The sequence below is a fragment of the Sciurus vulgaris genome (genome assembly GCF_902686455.1).
Source record: "Sciurus vulgaris genome assembly, chromosome: 13".
Lineage (NCBI taxonomy): Eukaryota > Metazoa > Chordata > Mammalia > Rodentia > Sciuridae > Sciurus > Sciurus vulgaris.
This window is the reverse complement of record NC_136474.1, coordinates 96,992,468-97,014,619: the sequence shown is the minus strand read 5'-3', so window position 1 is coordinate 97,014,619 and position 22,152 is coordinate 96,992,468. Positions and strand designations below refer to the sequence as shown.

The window sequence follows — 22,152 nt, the reverse complement described above, 5'->3', positions numbered from 1 at the left end:
TGTATACAAAGCACAGATAAAGGGCTCCAGCACGGAAGCCTGGCTGAAGGGAGAGGAAGTAGAGACGCTGCTTGGGGATCTTCACCTCCAAATCCCAAAGTGTTTCTTTTATTTTCTTCCAAATGACCAGAACAGAGCCAAGAGCTCCTGCTAAAGATGCCTTTGGTTGTAAACCAAGGCGGATCCCCTCACCTTCGCGACCGGAGGCCACTGCTGGCCGTCTCATCTCCTCCTCCAAAGGCCCTGCATGTGGATCCTGTGTTTACACACGGGGAGCCACGCAGGCCTGTGGCTGTACCTCAGCGTGGAACGTGTTTGCACATTCGTGTGAGGGCGTGTGTGACCCACAGTGCACTGTGACCTCAGTTCTCATCCCCTGTGCTGCTCAGATCCTCCAGGTCCCCGCAGCAGGCGCCTGCCAGCGGCCGGGTGGTCCGCCGGGCCTCCGGGCATCCGCCCCACACTTCCCTTTCATGATGGGCTTCTCCGTTTCCCTAGGGGCTGTCCCTGTTCCTGCTCTGTTCTGCCTGTGGCCGTGGGCGTGGAGCGGTTTCCTGCAGGACTCCGTCTCCACTTTGCCAGGACGCGAGGCTCCTCGCGGGGCCTACTGTTCCGTGGCTGGGTACTCTTTCCACTTCGAGCTGCTCTGTAAGAACCGTGTCTGTATTCTGACCCGCCCGTAGGTTCCCGGTGGCTGGAAACGGCTGATCTTGGCTGAGGGATTCTGCTTCCTGAGGGGGAGCTGCACTGGCCAGACACCTGCAGCCGGAAGAGGACTTGGGGCACGTCTCCTTTTACGTTCCAAGGTCCACTCTGTCTCATATTAACAGTTTTACTACCTCCGTATGGTCAGGATGCAGGGCTTGTCCCCAGGCCGAGCCTGCTTAGGCAGAGGGGCCCCACCCAGGGAGGACTTCCAACAACCGCTACCCCTCCCGTTGGCCTCTCTGTCCTATGCACTCACACACTCATGCAGCTCCACACACACCCGGTCACTCATACACACTCATGCATGCTCACTCACAAGCCCTCACACACTCACATAACCAGATACACACTCATTCACACACACTCAGTCACTCACACACATTCCCACTGTGCTGCTGCCTCCCCACCTCCCACCTCCTCCATCTGCTCACCTCCACCCAGCCTCTGCCGGGAGCCTGGGGAGAAGCCTGGAGCGCATCTTGCCTCCAAGCCTCTATGAGGACCCAGGCAACACCCCACCAGCCTAACCTCCAGAGCCCTGAGATGGCCGCTCCTACTGTCCTTACACCCAAGCGAGCTAGTTCTGGGGTCCTAAGTGCAATCACGGGTGTCTAAGAGGAAAGAGGCTGGCAGGATTGGACCACAGAAGAGGGGGCCCTGATGAGGCAGAGAAGCAGATCTGGAGGGAGAGGTGACCCGAGACAAGGGATGCAAGAAGAGCAGCCCTGGGCTGGGAAGACAGAGAAAGGGCCCTGTGCTCACCATCCCCACGGCAGCCCTGCCCTCGCCTGACTTCAACTCAGCAACCTGATCTCCGACATTCGACCTCCAGAAACAGGAGAGAGAACCTGTCTTCTGTTTTCAGCCTCCAAGCCTCTGATAACCTGTAAAGACAACCCCAGGAAACAAACTCAGGCAACACGTGGTGTCCCATGCCCGAGGACAGGGAACCGAGCACTGTATGCATCTTCTCACTTCCAGCCAATTCCCCAGTCCTTGGAAACGAATTGGACTCTCCTCTTTATGCAGAGGAATCAGCTAGGGTGGGGGGGGGGGAGTCAGCCAGGGTGGGGGGAGGAGTCAGCCAGGGTGGGGGGAGGAGTCAGCTAGGGTGGTGGGAAGGAGTCAGCCAGGGTGGAGGAGTCAGCTAGGGTGGGAGGAAGAGTCAGCTAGGGTGGTGGGAAGGAGTCAGCTAGAGTGGGGGGAGGAGTCAGCCAGGGTGGGGGAGGGGAGTCAGCCAGGGTGGGGGGAGGAGTCAGCTAGGGTGGGGGAGGGGAGTCAGCCAGGGTGGGGGGAGGAGTCAGCTAGGGTGGGGGGGAGGAGTCAGCCAGGGTGGAGGAGTCAGCTAGGGTGGGAGGAAGAGTCAGCTAGGGTGGTGGGAAGGAGTCAGCTAGAGTGGGGGAGGAGTCAGCTGGGGTGGGGAAAAATCAGCTGGGGGGGTGGGGAGGACTCCGATGGGACTCTGCTGGCTGCAAGTGCAAGGGCTTTTCTGACATCCCTTGCCAGAAGCAGCTGTGTCTGGAAGCGCCCTTGACTCCTGCTCATAACCCATCGAACTTGCACAAGGCTCCAGTCACCCACCATGCCACCCAGCTAAAAACAGCAGAGGCTGCTGAGTCCCAGGGCTCCCAGCTGGGGGCCATAGCCCTTAGCAACCTGAGCTATGTCTTGCAGCTTGGCTCCCTGGCAGCCTATTGTTCTGGTCTCACAGGCCTCCTTCTGGTCCCTCTAGAAGTCTCACAGCTGGGGTACACACATTCCCATGCCTGGACCTTCTCATCTGCTTGTGAAGATGAAACTCCAACTCTAGGAAGGTTTCACAGTTATTCTAGTCCATACCAATACAGCCTTCCTCTGAATTCCTATTTTACTTGACTCTTGGCTTAGTATACAACCGTTCTTTGTTGATTTCACATGTCAATTTTGTCTTCCCTAGCTGGACTATACATTTCTAAAGGATGTTAAAGAAAACTAAGAAAAGACCCTATCCCTCATAAGGCTTGTGGCTCAACTAGGGAGACAGATCTTCTAAACAGAACAATCACACGGGAGGAAGAGGCTGCGGGAGTGCAGGGCTGAGAACACAGGACTACGACGAGAGCGAAGAATTCCGCCCCAGCCCTGGTTCCATGCCCAGGGGAAGCCCTGCTGCCTTGCCAGGTCTTCTTCTCATCATCTATAACATTAGACACTTGAGCTAGATGACCTCTAATGTCTCTCCATCTCTACCATCCTGTGATCCAGAGCTGGCATCTGAATGTGCTTCTAATCTGGAGACACCTTTCCCCTTTGCCCAAGAGTTCTGCCAGGTACTGTGTGAGTCACATTTCCATGTGCTGCAAGTTATTAATCATCCTGAAAACCTGGGTCATGTGTGATTCAGACCCAGGGAAGCCCTCCTTGCCACCAAAGTCTTTGCTGGCACTGAAACTTGAAAGCAGTCCCTGACTTCTGCTACCTTGGCAGAATGCAGTCAGACAATGCCCTCTTATCCAAGGAGCTGGAAAATGGGAACCAGAGAGCCAGGGCACATTGTGGAGTCTGGCATGGCATAAGAGGAAGTTCCAAACCAGGAAAGAAGCCTGTGGAACCACAGCTCTCTCTTATCTACCACCCAATCCTGAACCCTGGACTTCACAGTTAACTTCTGGAAAAAATTTATGTGAAGAAACTTATTGCTCCACCTAATACCAAGTGCAAGGTCATCAATAATAAGTCCCTGGATGTTCTATCAGTTTAACATCACCATAACAACAGTGGACATCCAGTAGAGATGGGCCATAGTCTACAGAGATAAAGAGCAGCTCACTTGAAAAAGAAACGCTATGTGGCTTCCAAGGAGAAAACAACCCATCATTGGTGACAGTCCCTACAAACTATAGTCCAACATTTCCACTGAAGGCCACTCAGTGCCTCTTCTGGCCAGGGCTATGAAGAGTAGCAGAGCAGAGTAGACATGACATTATCCCCATCCTAACTTCAGGGAATGCTGAAGAGTCTCCTGTCTCCACCATGACGCTACCTCAGAGCTGCAAGGCTGTCTCCCTGACCCATCCACCATGGCCAGGCAGGGAGCCCCGCTGGGTTGAACAAAAAGAGGTGAGAAAAGTGACCAAGAGCTCCCCTGTCACATGGTGCTGGCCCCTGGCAGGTGCCTGGCACTACTGGGCAGCTCTCTGACTACTAGCATTTTTGTCATGTTAGTATTACTTTTTTCATATCAAAGTATTTGTGAACGCCTCTCACTTAAAGTAAGACGTGTAAAGTCAACAGCACTAACTAGAAAACAAGTGTGGCATTGTCCAGGAGAACCTCTGCAGTGGAGGGAATTGTTCCTAACCGGTCCCCCAACCATGTGTGAGCCAGCAGCCCACGGGGGCCTCTGAGCACGGAGAGCGTCGGTGCTGCAGCTGAGAAGCTGACCTCTACCTCCATCGGAGGTGTGTGGCATGGCTCCTGGCTGCCACATCGGACACGCCGACCAGCTCCTCACTCTTCCTTCTGACTTCATCTTGTCGCTTGCTCAACAAGCTCCTGCTAGGCACTAGCAGTACTCTAGTACGGGGCTAGACGGTCGAGAAGAACCAGGCTCAGCCCTGATGACAAGAGAAGCATTCCAGTGGCTTCGAGCAGCCATTGAGGGCACCGTGTTGAGGAGATGAAGAGGACACACAGGATGAAAAGAGAGAGCCCACCATCAGTCCACCCCTAGTCTTCTCCAGCAGCTGCACTGGACACTTTCTGCAGGCTGAGCCCATCCAGTTCCCACAAAAAGCAACAGGATGGGCCTTTCACAAAGAGGCTGGCGCTCAGAAAAGAGCAGTTAACGCGATGGAGTTCTGAAGATACTGAGTGGCAAAGCCAAGGCAGGACGCGACATGAAGCAGACAGATCTTCCTGAGGAGGTGAACCAGCCGGATTCTGCGAGGACTCGGTGTGGGTAGGGGATGGGGACAGGGAAGAGGGCCCCAGAGGGAGGGAGCCGCCAGCGAGAGCAGAGTCCACTGCGGGGCTGAGGCTGGCGAGAGGACCAGGAAGGCACTGGCCAGGGAACAGCCAGATCCACTCTGAAGGCTCAGGAACGCCAGGGCCTTAACGGCAGAATGAACATCCAGTGTTGGAAGTTTGTGCTGGCCACCCGAAACGCACATGGGGCCTGGTTAGGAGAAGACCCGGGCGAGAGGAGACAGAGGGATCCAGAGTTGCTAAGGAGCTCCGGCAGTCCCGGGACCTCCTGGGCACTGCAGGGGCAGAGCCTGGGGGTGGGAGGCGGGGAGGTTCCGGAGTGCTGGCCTGCGGGGCAGGAGGGGACGTTGCAGGAGGAGAACTGGGTTCCCCATCCCAGGCCCTCCTGGCAGCCCTGTGCTGCCGCGCCCGCCCGCCATGGGACAGCTCGCTCTGCCTTCTCTTAGGCCAAAGACCAGCTGGGAGTCAGTCCTCCTCCAGGTGCCCTCCACAGTGGGCACCTGCGGACTAACCGCAAAAGCCGCTGATGATTTGCTCACAAACGCCTACCAGAAAAAAAGTCTTCAAAAGTCTGTGCATACAGACCCGTGTCGGACCAATTTAGGTGTAAGTATTTATCCATGAATTATAAACATGTACCACTCTATTAATACTACACCTGTTACAACCTACACCAAATAGAGTTTACATAAGGCTGCTTCAATGATATTTTAATGATCTTATTTACTAATGGAGCATTTAGGATTCACTGGGGATTTTTTGGGTAACTTCTTTACACCAGCCAGGTGTTTGGATGTGTTTCCTTCTCTTTGAAAATGCTGCTAGAAACCAGGGTTTGCCAGATGCTAGCAGCCAGCGGCAGTACCCAAGCCCCTCAGAACTCCTTTGCTGATGCCGATGTTCGATCTGTCGATTTCGGAGCTGGGCTCATGCAACCCACCGCCTGAGTCCACCTGAAGAAGCAGCGGCCGCGGGCGCAGCCTCCGGAATGGTTAGTTGCTTGTCGCGTCTGCACAGGTGGTTGGTGATGTCCTGAGTGCCGAAGGGGACCAGGCGCTCCTTCCCTCAAACCAACGACTGGTTCTTCACACGTGGGGACTTGGCAGACGTTGTCACCAAGCAAACGAGGGAGCCTGTAACCGCAGGGAAAATAACAGGCAGTATTTGTTGCCAAGGATAAAATTCAGTCTTCTGAGTGAAGATCAGAATTACGAAAATTGCTATCTTTCACCATGAGTTTACCGGCTTCCCAAAACTTAAAGACTTCTCTGATGAGATTAATGAATGTGATATTTCAATAGTTTAATGAATTGTGTCAATATTTGGAAGATCTGCATGGATCTGTGGAAAATATTTTTGCAAGGATACCAATGTTACGACAGTACCATGGGCGAAGGCATCCATTCAAAGTGCAAGAGGGACCAACAGACGTGTTAATGGCCTCAGAGGGCACGTCGTTACCACTTCAGAAACAAGGACTGACTGAGTTTTGCTGTAGTATCAAAGAAGATGGTCTACAATTTTCTGAAAGACTATTAAAATATTGCTCCCTTCTCTGAATGCATACTGGATGAGGTTGAATTATTTTTTTATTTTAAAAGACTCATTTTGATTCATTGTACACAAATGGGGTGCGACTTTTCATTTCTCTGGTCGTACATGATATAGATTCACACCATTTGTGTTATCATACGTGTACATAGGGTAACGATATTTGTCTCATTCTACTATCTTTCCTTCCCCCACCCCGTCCCCTCATTGCCCTCTACACAATCCAGTGCTTCTCCCTTATTATTATTATTATTCATCCCTTATCTCCACCCTACTCCCCATTATGTATCATCATCCACTTATCAGAGAAAATACTTGGCCTTTGGTTTTTTGAGATTGGCTTATTTCACTTAGCATGATATTCTCCAACTCCATTAATTTACCTGCAAATGCCATGATTTTATTCTTCTTTATGGCTGAATAATATTCCATTGTGTATATATACCAGTTTCTTTATCCATTCATCTGTTGAAGGGCTTCTAGGTTGGTTCCACAATCTAATTATTGTGAATTGAGCTGCTGTAAACATTGATGTGGTTGCATCACTGTAGTATGCTGATTTTAAGTCATTTGGGTATAAACTGAGGAGTGGGATAGCTGGGTCAAATGGTGGGTCCATTCCAAGCTTTCTGAGGAATCTCCATACTGCTTTCCAGAGTGGTTGCACCAATTTGAAACTCCACCAGCAATGTATGAGCATGAGGCTGAATTTTTTTCATACATGTCAATGAAAACAACATGTCATAAGAGATTAAATGTAGGCACAAATAAATGAACCCAGATCCTATCAAGTCATATATTAAGGAGATTTATGAAAATGTGAATAATGACACTCTTCTCATTACTGTGTTGTTGCTGATGTTGTTTTGTTTTCTTTCTTTTTTGCTTTGGTAGATAAAGCTGCTTTATTTTAAAAATGTTATCAGAAACAGCAATATATCACAGAAATTTATACCAAAAAACCTTCAGATTTTCTGTTTTTAATTTCTTATGTGGTGCATCCCACATAAACAAGAGCTCTTAAAGTCACAGGTAAATTTTGAGAACACAAAGGAGCCCTGGGACCAAGAAGTCTGGGAACTGCTGACGCCAGCTGCTCTGATGCGACTTAGGGACCGCTCGAGTTCAGCTGAGCCTCGCCTTGTGAACGTGGCCTCTGCCATGGAAGATGACTCTCCAGGGTACGAAGCCAACGTTTAGGACAAGGGGACCTTCATACGCCAGGCAAGGGCTGTGGATGCAGATTCTGCATCGTGCGCCTGGTCTCCGGGCCGCCCTTCTGTGAGACCACCTTCCTCACCTTCCTGGTGGCAGGCAGCCTTCCTGTGGAGCGTGGAGGTGCCGGTTGGCTCTTTCCTGTCGCCGGTCCCGGCGTCATCAGCATGGCCGTCCCGCCGCAGTTCCGGTTAACAGAGTTCCTGGACTCTGTTAAGCCACTAGTCCATTTCAGAGGATGAGTTCTGTCGGGTCTAGAAGACATGATTTGTAAAGCCACCAGCTCTGCACACGTGACCTGCTGTCCTCCCACTGCCTCTGCAGGTGTGCCCTCTGGTCTCCTCTTGCCCCCGTCCATCTTGTGGACTCTGCTGGTCGCACAGCTACCGTAACAAGTACCAGAGAGTGGGGGCTCACGTGCTGAGCGTTTGCTTCGCAGTTCTGGACAGGGAGATGCAAGATGGAGGAATGGCAGATTCTGCTCCTGGCAAGGGCCCTCTTCCTGGCTTGCAGGCAGCCACCCTTGACTGTGTCCTCTGTCTCTTCCTTCTCCTAAGGGCACCAACCCCTCATTGGGGCCCACCCCCTCCAAGGTCCACCGCCAGCTTCCCTGTGGGCTGTGGGACACCAGCATTCATTTCACAGCAAGGACCACGAGGGACAAATCCAGTCACCCAGCACACCCACCTGGATAGTAATGCTTATAAAATTTACTCCCTTCTTTAAAAGCAGCTCACACACACACATATCCACGTGCAATCTGTGCACACCCCAGAACTTCACCGAGCACATTGGACGGCTCCCGCGCCCCCGTGTTGAAGCTCACTGATGAAGGTCCCCCCAGCCAACTGGGGGCCTTGGCTCACAGGGACACTAAGAAAGGTGGGACAGGATGGAGCTGCCTCACCTCACCCCAAGACGCCCAGCCAACGGAGAACGCCTTCTCTGACAACGGTGCTGTTGGGAGACGGGGGCTATCCTGGAGGACGTTCCCGACGTCCCTTGGAAGCCTGTGTTTATAGTGGACATACTGTGACCTTTCCTGTCCGCTAATGGTCATCCAGATAGCACGTGGTCCGTGTGAATCCTATCCCTTCCCTTGGGCTGCTGGGGGAGAACGAGGTAGCTGGCCCTGCCCTGCCACGCACCTTAGGAGGTAAACCACCCCTCAGACCGGAGGCAGTCAGCAAGGGTCTCACCGCTTCACCCGCTCCAGCGCCTCTCAGGGCACGTGCAGAGGTGAAGCGGTGCCAGTGGGTCATGAGGGCAGCCCTCCCCTCTGAGTCAGAGCCCTGGACCTCCTGCCGCCTGAAGCGTAATGTCACTTCTAAAGCCATTAGGGAAGCCCTGCGCTCTCCTCCCAGGGCTTCCAGGGTGGCCCTGCACGCTGCTCTTTCCGGAAGGATGCGGCATTGCTGGAGCACCATCGACTTTGCAAGAGGCACTCGGGAGACCTGGCCGCGACGCCCTGTCACGTGGCTGATGCTTTTCCACCGTTTTGGACTTGAGTGAACCACAAAGTAAAGGGCATTTGGAAGTGCAGCACTGAGCCATCTGGAAGATTAAAGAGCTCCCCAACGGCGGGGTTTGGAGTCTCGAATGCCCGGTTTGGAGGGCTGCTTGCCGCTTTTCCGGTGGGCAGGAGAGTGGCAAGGGGATGGACCAGCTCTGGCATCTGTCCTGACTCAGCCTCTCGAACCACACAATCCACAGCAGTACAAGCAGAATGTCCTCCCAAAGAAAGCATGAGCCCATTTCAGAGATCACAGGCAAGGCTTTCTGCGGGGAGCTTTCTAGATATTTCTGAAGACGACGTGGGGAGTTACTGTGCAGTTAGCAAGGTGTGGACTTTTGTCTCCTCAGGCCCCTGCGTCCCGCCCGTTTCCCCTCCCCTGCCCAGGACTTCCGGTCAGTCTCCTTATAACTAAATCAGAGACCATGTGTTCTTGAACAGCAGGAAAATCTGTTAGAGGATAGCGGAGGCTGCTTAAACCGCGCTGCCTGAGGAAGATAAGAGATCCCCACACAGAAAAATCAAAAGACCTTTTTGTGCCTGTGTAACAGCAAACAACCTCCCCCAAAGTCAACTCCTTTTCTGAAAGTCATTGCCGCGAGTTTTCTAATCTCTGAGTCATTAGATAACAGATAGAACTCCACACTTAGTGGTTTCAAGTGTTTATGGTCTGCAATTCATTCTTAATGAGCTCTCTCCATGTCTTTATTCTTCTTCGCACCCTCCTGCTGGGAAGTGTCTTTCTCTGCCCTGCCTTTTGTTAATGACTCCAGATCATTTCAGAGCCATTTCTCCTGCCTTATGTAATTCTGACACTGCGGAAGAGCCCAGCTCACTGCCTCGCAGTTGGAAATGTAACCTTTAATGTATTAATTTCTCTTGCTCAAAACAATTTAACCTCTGTCTTGGTTTTGTGATTGCTAAGTGTTCCAATTAAATGCCTCTTTCATTTTTTGTCCTGGAGGGCTGGCTCACCGGATCGTGGTGAACGTCCCCTACCTCGCCGGGATGAGCGTGCTGGGCTCCCTCACGCGCTCACCATCAATCCATCATCTCTCTCACGAGTGCCGTCACGTTTTCAAAACACCTCCCTCCCCAAAAAGATGAATTCAAGTAGCTTGAAGTGCCAGGCAGTCTCGTGTGTGAGAGACAAATGAAGCTCAGAAGATGGGGTGTCCGGAAGACCTTCCTCCCCACGCCCCCACTCTGCAGTGGCTCCCTCAGTAGGAAGGGCCGGTGCTCCTCTCGCATGGAGCTGCATCAGGAGCGCCCCATGCCAGCCCGTGTGAGGCGGGAAATTAATCACAGCAACAAAAATGTCTCTGGACTCTTGGCTTCTGAATTTCACCACCTGCTTCCATGCAAAGCAGGCCCAGCAAGATGGAAGACTCTCCACGTCCGCCTGTGCACAGGCACGGGGCGCCCGAGCTGGTCACCGTCAGCCCAGACATGTAACGACATCTGAAAAATCAAACCAAGCGACAACTTTGGACCCTCTGCTCAGCCCAGCACGTGGGGGTTCACCTCTCCCCACAGGGTGAGCTCCATCCCTGCCCAGCAGGGCGCTCCCTCCTCTGAGGGACCTTCTCTTCCACTTGTCCTTTGTTTAGGCACCAAAGAGTCTCCTCCCTTAAAAAGCCTCTCTTGCCTCTTTAGACCCTTGGGAAGCGTGGAAGTCTTTTAGAACTGAGGGGTGGGGCGGTGCCGACCTTCTAACCCACCTTGAAAATGTGCCTATAGGAACAAGGCAGATCATATTGAAGAAAACTGTTTGCCGTTACCTGTGGTCTAATCAGAAAGTCCATCCCAAGCAGCCACGCAGAGAGACCTCAGGTTGGGCCAGGGTCGCACCCACCTCTAATTTGCATTCAGAACAGCTATTTACGTACATCCATTAATTCCATCCCATCACCTGGCCTGTGGTCTATCCGTGTTGAGCCAGGGGCACAGGCTGAGCACAGGGCCAAAGGCGGCAGGCGTGAGACAGTCAGGCAGACTTGGCTGCCCCTCTCTTTTGCAGGGTCAATAAATGGACAGTTTTGGCAAAGATGAAAATACCATGTATAGGGCACCGTATGACCAACTGACTGATCATTTTTTAATTTATGCAAATTGCGTCTGCATAGTCCAAATCTTCCTTGTCTATTTCAATACTGATCACGTTCCTTCACTGGGAACCACACTAGTCTCCTTTGCCAAAGAAAAAAGAAATGGGAGACCAGGGCCCTCCCAAAGCAGAGCAGGAACTTGCTAAGCCTTCCGAAATTCTGAAAATGCCTCTCCAAAGCTTCCATAAAACTGTGTTTTCATTTACTGAGCACTCCTTCAGCCTCTGTCTGGGTTTATCCTAGCATTCTAAAAGTAAAAGTGAAATCTTCAAGAAGGAATCCACTGCCTGGTGGAAGATTGGATCTCCAAAATAGTAATGCCCACATTTTTGGAGCATAATTAAAATGCATGAAAGTAATGTATTTAAAATAATCAGCAGGAGCATTTTTAAGTGGTTCCAAAGTTTCACAAGTCTAGATTCTCTTTAACCAGTGTCAGTGGACTATGAATTATTCCTGGAAAAAAAATTGATTTATCCCTAGCAGGAGTGGGAGATTCCTCAGGATCAATTTCCTGTTTCTTAAAGAGATCTGCAACAGGGAAACAGAGGCGGGGGAAACCTACAGGTTAAGACCTGAAGAGGCATTGCCAGATGCTATGTGTGGACCCTTTTTAGATGTGAATTAAAAAAAAAAAAAAAAAAAAAAAAAAAAAAAAAGACAGCCACGGGCTATACCCAGAACAGCCCAGAATAGCCCAGAACACTGGCTATATACTCAGTGATTTTAAGAAACTGTTTTCAACCTCAGGTGTGCTTATACCATCATGCTTATATTTTTGGTTATCTTAAGGGCTATTAATGTTCTGTGTTTGGTTGTAGGAAAAAATGAAATCTTTATGGATGAAATGCAACCGCTAGAATTTGATTCTAAATAATCCACTAGGAGAGGGAGAGGATGACCCACAATGAGCAGGAGGTGGTCATCCATGCAGCTAGGTAGCAGTGCCTGGGGTTCACTACAGTCCTCTACTCTGGCATAGGCTTAAATGTTCTATAGAAAGTGTTTTCTTAAAGGTCAGGAGTGGGTCCCTCCCAAGCTGGATCCTTCTCTTGACCATCTTGGTCTTTTCACGAAGAACCAAAATCTTTCTCTGAGTTGCCAGAGTCACCATTGCTAAGAAGATCCAGGATCCCCGTATTGATGATTGTCCCTCCCAGACAAGAGGCCTGGGGCAAGGTCCAAGGCCTGAGCAGGATGAGCCACGCTCACTTGGCCATCCACGCTGGAGTCCCCTCACTTCTTAGGTGGGCCTGGAATTGGACCCCGTAGCCTCCTGCCCGGGGTCTCTGAGGCATGGACATTTGTTGGGTCAGGAGAGGTCCCAGTTCTAGAATAAGAACCCATTCCTGCATGTTAACGCCTTATCCATCACCTCTAACAGCACGTTTGCTTGGTTTTCAAAAACATCTTTGTTTCCTGAACATATGCTATTGCAGAAATTTAACAAAAACACAAATATAACAAAAGAGGAGAAAATAAAACTGTATCTCATCCACATTTTTGGAGGATACCAGGGAATGAACTCAGGGGCAGCCCACTGCTGAGCCACATCCCCAGCCCTATATTGTCTACTATTTAGAGACAGGGTCTCACTGAGTTGTTTAGCAACTCACTTTTGCTGAGCTGGCTTTGAACTCACGATCCTCCTGTCTCAGCCTCCTGAGCCACTGGGATTGCAGGTGTGCACCACTGCACATGGCAACCACACTTTGAAAAACAAAAAAATAGGGGCTAGGGTTGTAGCCCAGTGGTTAGAGTAGTTGGCCTGGAACATGTGGGGCGCTGGGTTGGATCCTCAGCACCACATAAAAATAAATAAGTAAATAAAATGAAGTCCATCTACAACTAAAATTTTTTTATAGAAATATAAAAATGTGTACAATTTCCCTCATAAATAACTCTCAGCTGTCTTAAAAATTCTTCCACACTTTCCATTCCAGAACTGGGTTTCAATGAGTTGAAAATTCTAGCACCTCTCCTACTTGCAAAGAAATTTAAAAGGAAACCAGGACGTTTTGTTTTATTTATCTTTTTTTTTTTTTTTTTTTTTTTTTTTGAGAGTTATTTTAAAAGCAAACAAAAACATCTTTGGGATTGCACGAGTTTCGAGTGCTGGAGGAAGCAGATGCCCCGCTCAGTCTCCATGACACACCAGCTGGGGTGCGCTCCCAGGCCCGGGTGGGAGATGAGACGAAGCTCACATCCTCACTGGCTGTTTGTCCAGCTGCCTGGCCTGGCTCCATCTCACTCTGCCAGTCTCCCCTTTTGCCAGGTGTCCTAATAACTAATCACGGCAGCAATTGCCATGTGACACATAGGGCAGAAGTGAAGACTGAATCATACACCTTTGCAGTGATGGGTTAGCCAAGGGCTGTGCCCTGAGGATCACGGGCAATCCTCCCCGAAAGCCTGTCCACAAATGCCTCCCATGTATCTGTTTTGGAAACCTAAACCATTACAACTTTCCCAGTAGGATGGACCGTTGGGCCCAGTTCTGAATTCTCGCTTAGGCAATATCTCTGTCCCTTGCTCTCGTCAACCAAGTTGTTTAGAAAGTATACGGTTTTGTCAGTCAGTTCATTCTTTCCTTCATGTACAACCTTCATCCTGGTCCCTGAATATCAAATATTTTTCTCAACAGGGAGGAGCAGGGTCCCTTGGACTTGAACCAAATTAAAGAAGGGGCTTTCTTCCCCAGGAGTTCATCTCCCCTGTGATAACCACTTGCCTGTGAGGGTGATGGAGAGGGCAGCCCGACAGACGCTGCACCAACCGGGCCAGCCCGCCCTCCCCTGGGCCACCCTTCGCCTCCACTATGGGGTGCCTCTGCTCAAGCAGGTTCACAATTAGTCATTCGTACCCTTAAAACATCTCTGTGACGATACTCAAGCTCGCTCAGCCCTCAGGAGCTGGAGCTGTGAGCCTGCGGCGTCTGGGCAGAGAACCAAGGGCAGAGGCAGCCCCTGGCCAGGGCGCTCGGCTTCCTCCGTTGAGTCTGGGCAGCCGCTGCACGGTGCGTGGCTGGCTTATTTGCTTATTTTGAGACAGAATCTCGCTAAGTTGCCCAGGCGGGCCCCGAACCCACAACCCTCCTGCTGCATGCTCCCGCGGAGCTGGGTTCCAGGCATGCTTGCGGTGCCAGCTCCACACTGCGCTTTCGACGGCCAGTGGGATGTTGCACGTGAGCCTTCAGACACCAAATCCGCAGGGCTTCTCTTGGCACGGGGATGCTGCTTCTGGGCCTAGCCAGGCGCTCACTCCCAGCCCCGCAAGGCAGCCTCACTCTGGGGAAAGGGGATGGCGTGGCCAGTGGGGACTGAGAGCGGCAGGACGGAAATGTGCCTTCAGACCCAAGGGCAGAAACTGGAGTGAATTGAAAATAAGGACAAAACCTCCCTTGGTTCCTACTCAGAGAGTGAAGACCGTGGGGTGCAGTCTGCACCCCCTTCTCCACAAGCTTCAGAAAGAAATAGGGCCCCCACCAGATCCCAAACAACAGAATAGTAAACAGTCTTGGCATGGACCGGTGGCCAGGGCTGCAGACTTCTGAGAGCAGGCAGAGGACAGGCCTTCCGGGAACCTTCCCGGGGGCTTCACCGCACTCTCTCCTTCCCTGACGCCTGCCCCCAGCCCTGCGTCCCCTGTCCACAGGCAGACCAGGGCAGAACGCAGGGCAGCTGCCCAACCTCACTCCCCAGTCTCTGCTCCTGAAGGCCTCTCATGACCCCCGAGGTCTCCCCCAAGATGGCCTGGCCCCTGACAGCACTCATCTCCTGTTGTCATGACTACCTTCACTTCCGGGGTGGGGTGTTGATTTATGGCAACTTAGAATAAAACTGTATGGAGTACCATTTCTTCTCCATGCCAAGTCACGCAAGCACCCACATCTATCTGGCGTCCTGGGGGACGTCTTCGCCTTAGGATATATCCACAAATCAGCTTTCTGCTCAGTCAGAACTTGGAAGAGCGCACCTCTAGGAAGATACGTCCTTCACAAGAAAAAAGGAAGCTCATGAAGCATGACCTCTTTAAAACTGTTTGTGGCCAGATGTGGTGGAGAGGACCACAAGTTCCAGGCCAGCCCGGGTGACATAGTGAGTCTGTCTCAAAATAAAAAATTGAAAGGACTGGGGATGCAGTTCAGTGGTAGAGCGACCTGGGTTCAATCCCCAGTACCAAAAAACACAAAACAAAAAATCTGGTTCATTTTCATTGAGATGAACACATCGGTGTGACGATGGTCTAACATTGTGTCATTCCTACGTTGCTTCTGTGTGATTCTCACTAATGGCCACGGTGATGTTCATCACTGGAACCACCAAGTCCAGGCAGTGCCTCTTCTGAGGAGTTCTCCCACTGGAACTCACACAGGCCCCTTGCCTATGCCTCAGTGGCACCAGAAAGGCCATAGACCTGGCCACTGAAGTCCATCCCCTGGACAGCTGCACGGACCATCCAGTCAAGAGGCTGCAGCTGGTGCAGCCCCCAGCCGGGTTCTGTTGACCATGATGCAAAAGGCAAAGGGACACAGAGGCCCTGGCACCATGCGGCTGCTCTGAGTGACTCTGTCCTTGGGAGATTGACTGAACCAAAACAAATGTGGGGCCACTCAGGGACCTCTTGGGACAGCAACACACAGCCTGCAGAGCCAGACACCAGGCCTGCGTCTTGCCATGTGGCCACGCGTGTGGCTGTTGTGCTCAGCAGCTTTGCCAATGCCAGAGAGCAAGCAAGAGTCCAGGCCCAAATGATAGAAAATAATTAGAAATTCTTGCCTCATGTAGCCACAGTTTTAGCATCTAATAATTATTGTTGCAAATGCAAATACTAGTCCCTGGGACTCCTCATGCATTTGAATCAATCTCTTAAAAACAATTGCCGGCTCCAGATGAAAAACAATTCCTCAACAGCTGGAGAACATTTGCAGAAAGCAACTTTTAAAGAACAGAGCCAGAGAGAAAGACAGAGATAGACACAAAAGTAATCATCAGCCACCATTGTCTAGAGAGGTCTGAAATCTTCAGATGGTGTGCTATTAATTATCACACCTACGGCTGTGCTCACCGCGAGGCCGCCGTTAACCAGCAAGTCGAGTCGGAAGAGCATTTTGTGTTGTCAGCACAGTTAATCAAAAATTACCCTACCTTTTACTTTGTTCAAAAAAAAAAAATATCTTTTTTGAGTATTGGCATCTTCCTACTGAGTTTTTAGGATGAAAAATTGGGTCGGGAATATTAAGAAGGTGCTGGGGGATACGGCAGCACCTTGGGTATACTGCAACTCGGCAGGGGCGATACGGAGGACCCGGTCTCCCCTGCTGTGGAACACTTGTTAGGGGCGACCAGAGGAGAAGGGCAAGGACCAAGGGCCGGTGAGGCAACGAAGGCGCCCGCAGAGAGCCTCTGGCTGTGCAATTGGTTCAAAAGCCATCATCTGTGCCCAAAGCGCCCACATGAGTTCCAGCCACGTCCTGTCTTGCTTTTTAAATTAAATATCCATGGTTTGTGTCTTAATTGGTCTTATTTTGCTACATTTAGGTTCAAGTTCAATATGAAAGATTGATTGTTGATGAGATATTAATAGTAAGAGCAATAATAACAATGACGGTGACAGCAGCAGGCACGTTAGAGCACATGCCAGACATGGTCACAAGGCTTCCGTTTATCTAGTCCTCATATCTTAAGAGGCAAATATGATTATTATTGCCATTTCCCAGACAAGGAATCAAGGTGCAGGGTCCACCTCACTTGCTCAAAGTCTTTGGTTACTAAATGGTAGTGTGCTTTTCAACCTGGAGTTCTGACCCTAGTAATTATGCCCTGCAACTAGTGAAAACTTTCTGCTAATACCAAACTACTCTAGAGTGTGCCCCGACCCTTGGTTGAGATAGCAATCACCAAGTAGAATGCACATACCCAACAAGATAACCGCAGAGACGCCCAAGTGCCTGGAAAGCAGGGCGGGCTGGCAAATTGTCATGCTCCCTGTGACCAGCTAAATGGACTTACACATCATATTGCTTAGTTTTACCCTCACAAAACAGGGAGGCAGCTTAGGAAAGATTTTTTTTACAGAGACCAAGGGGCTTAAAGATAGCACTGATGTTGCAAAGTCAACAACGAGCAAGCAGGAGGGACCCTGCTCTGCTCAAGCCACAAAACGGAAGTAAAGAGACACCACCTCCCAGGGTTCATTCCTGACCATGCCCTCGACTCACATTGTTCTTGAGACCTTAGTCAATGGAGGTAGGAAGCCACCACAACTTACAGGACATCTTGCAATAAGCATCCAAAACGTGGGTGCAAACGCCCACAGGCTGAAAGCAAAAAAATGCTTTTGTATAATTAATAAATAAAAAATTTGGAACATTTCAATTCACCCTCATGTAGCCATTTTGATTTCTACATATTGTACGATACATTTAAAATTAGTGCTAATGCATGTGTCTACTTCATGAGACAATAAATAGAGCTAAGTAGAGAGCTCAGTGGGCAGAAGGCTTTGATGACAGGATCATGGAGTCAAAAAAGTTTGGATGGGCACACCATGCTGGAGTGTAGGCCTCCAAGGGGCCACTCTCAGGTAACTATGGTAACCTTAATCCTGGGCCAAGTGTCTGGCCGAAGAGCGGCAACCCCACAGAGAGGCAGGAAGGAGAAGGTGGAGAGAGCCTCCTTGCATCTCCTCCAGACAGCCAGCACTGAGGCCCCAGCCCAGGGCAGGCCTGCCTGCTGCTCAGCAGCGGCCCGTAACAACGTGGGCTGGTGCTCCACACCAATAGAATGCTTTTATCTAAAGAAACACAAATAATTGCCTCTGTGAGTTGATCCTATTACCCCTCGTATGGTAAGCTAAGTAAGTGACTAATAAATTGTCTGAGGTCGCAGAATTTTCAACATGTAATGTTCAAAACCAGATTTACAAAGCGAGTTGTCATACTTCCAAAACTATCAAGAGAGAAAAATTATGTGCTCTTTTTATATGAGGAAATAAAATGCCAGAAACACAAAAGAACGGCACATAAGAACATAACCACGTTCAGATTCTGAAGGGCATGTATTTGGCTAAGAGGCCGCGGGAAGAAAGCACAGGAAGGAAATCCAGGAGGAAACCCCCATGCACAGCCCTGCGGGTGCCCCCTGCCCAGAGGCGTGCTTTCCACAGGCGGGATCTCACTGGTGACGCTTCCCCTCCGCTCTCTTCCGAATGAGACATGTACAGTAGCATAATTTCCCAGCTGTCACTGCAAAGGACTCGAATAATATTTCATGTCTCTCAAAAATTTGGTCAGGTGGATGTTGAATGCTAGGATTTAGAGCTATTCCACTGGCTTTGCATTTTGTATTTTAAATCATTAACATGAACAAAGTAAGAAGCAAAACAGAAATACCCATTTCGTGAGTGTGAAGACAGTTAACCTTTAAACAGATGGGTAATCCCAGACAGCTCTGTAAAATTAATAGAGCTTAAACCTGAAGTCTCAGAGCTGCAGAATACGTCTTGGGAGACCATGATTTTGAGATCGTCATAAATCAACTTTTTTCTCATCAGTCCCTCATGCATACGCTACTCCTAGAGCTGCCAGGTTATGAATATGTATATCATGACACGCCAGCTGACCCAGTGCTCTGGTACCCAGGTCTGTTGGCATCTCCTCCGCCAGCCCTCCTCCCGGTTCAGGCTGCTGGAAGCCAACGCCGTGGCAGAGTTGCAGCGGGACTCTGGACACTGAGCAGCGGGGGTCCTCCAGTTCCTGCCCATCCCTGAGGACCTTCAGGCAAGCCCACAGGTTTTCAACTGTAAACCTTTGCTTATTAAATCAAAGGAAGCTCAGGAGACTGGCTGGCAACACGCTGGTTTCTCCACAGCCAGGTGGGTGCAGATCTCAGAGGGCACCACAGCCGTGAGCCAGGGTCTGGGCAGCCCGGCCTGAGGGGAGAGAAGGGCCTCTCGGTCTCTTCAGGGGGATTGCTGTCTTAGTGCCCACAAAAGACACAGGTGGACCAGCTTGCAGAAAATGATACAGGAAGGAAGAAAGATCAGCCAAGACGGTCAATGTTTTAATTTTCAACTATTTCAGTAGGTGTTGGGAGGCCCTTTTTTAAAGAGTTAGATTAAATTTTAAATGCGGCCACAAACGCTACAAGAACATGGATTTAAATAGAATTAAAGCCAAAAGTATGATGTTGCTGAGCTGCCAGTATCAGCTCGCCTCCTGGAGATGCTTCCAGTAGCAACGGGAAGCCAGGGGCTGTGGGACCAACACAGACCTGGAACGGATCACTCTTGTCTTGTCTCCTCCAGGGCCACGGTCCACCATGAAGAGGCAGCTGAAGCGCAGGGTCCTCGTACTGACAAAAATATTGGCTAATTTGTTATGCTGGTGTGCAGAAGAATTTCACATTCTTTCCCCTGCATAATCAGGTATACAAAAAAATACTATGGAAATATGATCTCAGCATACATAGTTAAACCTGAAGGTAAATAATCCTGCCAAGCGTAACAAACAGCATTTTGTTCTTGCAACGCAATCCCCATCTAGGAATATTTTCTCTTTCATTCAAGAGGAGCCCCAAGAAGTTCATAATGCACATATTTGCAGCTACTTACCCGTTGGGAATGTTAATTTAGCAGTTGCTGCAACCGTCAGGAAATTCAAGAAGCCTGAAGAATTCCGCAGGGACCTGAGTAGAATGCAGAGTGAAGAGACCGAGGGACAGGGCACACGGTGGTATAGGTGGTCCACAGTACCACGGACCTGCCGCCACAGCCCGAGTGGAATGGAACAGGCCAGCGAGCACTCATCAGCAAAAGGAGCAGGTCTTCCGGGAGATGTTCCAAATGCACAGAGCAGTCACACGCAAGATGGAAATTCTTGAGCACCCTTGCTGCTTCTGGGATGTTACTCTCAATGGTTCTTATGACGGGGACTCCTAGCGCCACTCTGCTCTATGCATTTGGAACAGCTCACGGTAGACCCGCTTCTTTTGCTAATGACTAAAGCCCAATTCATTGGACGGATCCATTCAGTCTCAGATAAACAGCCACCCCACCCCGAATTGTTTTCTTAAGATTTAACAAATTCCCCTGTGAGGATTCCACTTAGACCCTCTCAGTGAGCGTTTTCTTTTCCTTTTATTTTCTCCTTTCCTAAAGAGACAGCAGAGGTGATTCAACTTCCTGTAGTCCAGAAGATTAAACGGAGCTTCAACCAATCACCTGGTGGTGTGTCTATATCTCCCACCAGGTGGGAGCCACCATCCATGGGCGCAACAGAAGCCCATCCGCCCAAGAGCACCGTTCTCACAGGTGCTGTCTGCCTTCCTGTCCTCTGGCCTTCAGTAACAGAAACGCCCACCGCCAGTGGGCCAAGGAAGGACAAAATCTGTATGTTTGTGTTCGGGGATGAGTGGAGGCCACTTTAGCTTGGGCCTCCACAGGGTCACGCTATCGCGGAGGAAGCCACTTGTGTGCTTCTGTTAACTGTCCGAGAGTCACAACTGGAAGCAGCTCCCAGGGGGCCTCTGCCAGCCCCATAGTTCCCAGGTGTCTCCATGGCAGGGACAAAAGGACACAGACTCCTGGAATTTTGTGCATTCAGAAAACTATCTAAAATTACTACAGAACATCATCCACCAACACTGGTCCACCCTGATCTTTAGCTAAAGATCCCAGGGAAAGAAGCGATGGGCTTCCACCTTCCCCAGCTGGAGTGTCTCCAAGGATGGCAGCTCCTCACCGGTCACCTGCTTCTCTCCCTGACGCCTGCTCACCATTGCTCATCCAGGCTCCCAGATGCACAAGCGAGAGGTCGGGTTGCCTCAAGCTGACCTCTACAGAGCGAGGAAGACCACAGACCTCACAGGAAACACGGATGCCACAGCGCTGGAGTCCCATTAAAATAAATGATCACCAAAACCACGTTGATGCTAACACTGGAACGTGACCTCCTGTACCTTCCCTTCACCACTGACCCTTCCTTGCCCTGAGCTGCCTGCCCTGGCCCACCCTGCAGCCTGGTGCAGGTCGGCCTGGCTCCTGCCTCCATCTGCAGCTTGTCTTCTCAGCAGAAGGCACCCTTCCGCTCGGTTTTCCACGTTAAACATCACAGGGTACGCGGTAGGCCTCCCGCCCTGGCTACCCCTGTGCCCAGGGCCTTGAACTTCCTTCCTAATAGACAAACTGTCCTCGCTTCTACAAGGGAAAGTCCTTCAGGTTGTGCACCACATTCCCACTGCCAGAGGCGAATGGTGTCGGGTGGAGTAATTGACCTAAGCCTGGTGCCAGAAAGAGAAAGTCTGGTGGTTCATTTTCAGAACACAGGCATTTCTCCTTCATCGGGAGGTAAGACCCCATCATAGCCATTTTAACTACAGTCCTTCCCTTTGCCCTCCCAACTTTAAAAATCCACCGATCCCGTAGATGGAAACCCCAAGGGGCAGAGCTGTCCTGGAGATCGGGTCAGGCGCCCGCCCGTGCTGGCTGACTGCACTGCCTTGGGCGGCGCCCCCTTCTGCAGAAGCAGCGTTGCCCCTGCCGAGTGCTTCTGAGCTGTCTGATTCCCTGAGGCTCCACCCCGACCCCGTGCCGGGTATTTCTAACGACGGGCAAGGCAGGACTCAGGAAGGAAAGGAGAATCCAGGGAGGGTTTTCTTCATTCTCAGAAAGGACGTAAGCTCTTTGGGGTATGGCCAGCAGGATCCAAAACAGAAGGAATCTACATCAAAACCCTGAGTCAGGCTGCACCAGACACCTGTGCCCTTTATGCCACGGAAGCACCTGATGATGTGGCACACTCGGTCTTAACCCCGTGACTCTCCCAAAGAAGGGTCCGAGGAGGTCTCAGAAAGAAGCCAGTAGGGTTTCTGGCAAACATGATGAGAAAGAATTCCGCATGCCAAAGGCATAGACAGGCTTATTTAGTGAATCGGATATACTCAAGGGAGAATGGTGACGACCTCAAGGGAGACACCTTTGGGAGAAGCAAGGAATACACATTCCAGGGACAATGCCGGCCATCCCCAGAGGGAGGACCACAGCCCACTGGTGACCGTTAACATTTACACAGGGCCATTGCCGGGGACTGGA

The 22,152-nt window shown here is 50.7% G+C and overlaps 1 long non-coding RNA gene across 1 annotated transcript; it reads left to right on the top strand.

The window, feature by feature from the left end:
* Positions 1–18,563: 18,563 nt before the first annotated feature.
* Positions 18,564–21,146, top strand: LOC306642795. The gene is made up of 3 exons (XR_013758690.1): positions 18,564–18,936; positions 19,369–19,488; positions 20,221–21,146. It is a non-coding gene; the product is annotated as an uncharacterized lncRNA (long non-coding RNA).
* The last annotated feature ends 1,006 nt before the right edge of the window (positions 21,147–22,152 follow it).